This window comes from Rhinolophus hipposideros, assembly GCF_964194185.1.
Source record: "Rhinolophus hipposideros genome assembly, chromosome: 9".
NCBI classification, from domain to species: Eukaryota; Metazoa; Chordata; class Mammalia; order Chiroptera; family Rhinolophidae; genus Rhinolophus; species Rhinolophus hipposideros.
Genome location: NC_138055.1, coordinates 53,460,515 through 53,462,521, shown reverse-complemented (window position 1 = coordinate 53,462,521; position 2,007 = coordinate 53,460,515).

Below are 2,007 nucleotides of genomic sequence, written 5' to 3'. Positions count from 1 at the left end.
GTGGGGCCTGGGCTGTCGCGAAACCTGTAATGCTTTACGTAGGGCTACGCGCGAACCCGGGGCAGGGTCTGAGTACGGGGCGGGGTCTCCTGCCTCGCTGACTTCCGGCCGGTGGGGGTAAGCGGAAGGGGAGGGGCCGCGCTGGCTGGGACAGTTCCCTGGACCGAATGGAGGCGGCCTGGAACCTGGAATCGGTGTGCTTCAATTGATTTTATGAAAGCGAAGATTCCGAATTTCTTTTTATATCCCTTTTTGTTGAAGCAAAGCAAGCCCACTATCCTGGATAAGGATGGCTTTAATTGGGCATATTTAGCAGGAATAAGAAAGTAACAAATACAGAACACTTCATTGCCATAGGTTTTTACTTCTTTTAATCCTCCATTTTACTGGCTGGTTTTAGTCCAATTCAGGCCCTATAATTTCACCAAGGAGTGCTACCTATGACTTCTCTAGCTAATGCTACATTTTGTTATATATTAGCATTTCATTCAATGAAAACATTTTATTGGGCATCTACCATGTGTCAGGCACTATTGCTGGCTTTATTGAGTGCAAGGGAGCGAAATTGCCCCAAAGGAAGTCATAGTTCGGTGAGGGAAAGGCAGAAAAAAAATATTAGAAATGATCCTTTTGTAGTTCGTAAGTGTGACGACTGGGTGCTCACGCTTTTGCGTGAGATGTGCCTCCCACGAACCTCCTTACACATCCGCACGTTACCCGTCCGACGTGAAAAAAACATATTAGAAACGATAAGCACTCTAGGTAATTCAGGTGATTTGATAAAAGATGATTGGGTGTAAGTCTAGATTGCCCAATTGGGGAAGGCCCCTGAGGAAGTGATTTGTAATTCTGAGCTCTGAATTACACATAGCCCACCCTGTGAACAACTTTAGGAAGCGCTTGAGGTGAAAGCTGAGGGTGCAGAGCCAGATCAAAAGCTCCAAGGTAGGAACATCTTGGCAACTTGAGGAATTTTTAAAAAAAATTTTTTTAAAGCTTTTTATTGGGGATTCTTGGGGAACCATGTGTTTTCCAGGACCCATCAGCTCCATGTCAAATCGTTGTTCCTTCAATTTAGTTGTGGAGGGCGCAGCTCACTGGCCCACGTGGGGATCAAACTGGTGACCTTGGTGCCATGAGCGCCGCGCTCCAACCACCATGCCAACCAGCTGCCCCGCAAACTGAGGAATTTAAAGGCAGTGGAGTATGGTAAGGGAGTGGGGAGAGTAGTACAAGATGAAGTTCCAGACAGATGGATGGGTTGGATAATGGGAGGCTTTGTAAACCAGGTTTAGGAGTTTGGGTTTTATTTCAAGTGGGTTGGGAAAGCATGGAGGGATTTTATACAAGAGAATGTCATGACTTGAAGTAAGATTTTGAAAAAGATTAGTGTCTTGATGTGGGTGGTGGTTACATGAGTGAATATTTATGTAAAACTTCATCCCATAGTACACTTAAGATTTATGCACTTACAGAAGTTACACTTCAATATAAAAAAAAAAACAAAACACCCACAGGAAGAATACTCAATGGAGAGTGGATTATACAGATGCAGAAATGGAAGAGAAAGACCAGGCAAAAGATTGTTGCTGACAATCTTTTGGACACCATTATAACTTTTCATAGACTCTAGGTACTTTTTCCTTCACAGGCACCTTTCTACTTAAAAACAATATTAACAATTATATTTTATGATTATGTTGGTTTAAAGACAAATATATTAATATTATACACTAAAACATTTTCTTTGACTCGAATATTTGTTTTACTTACAATTTTAAGAGAAATTAAAATGTTTTTAAAAAGATTTTTATTAAAAATATAGTTAACATACAATATTATATTATTTCAAGGGTACATCATAGTCATTCAACATTTATATACCTAAAGAAGTGATCACCATGATAAGTCCAGCAACCGTCTGACACTGTACTATGTTATCACAATATTATTGACTATATTCCCTATGCTGTATATTACATTTCCATGACTTGTTTTATACCTGGA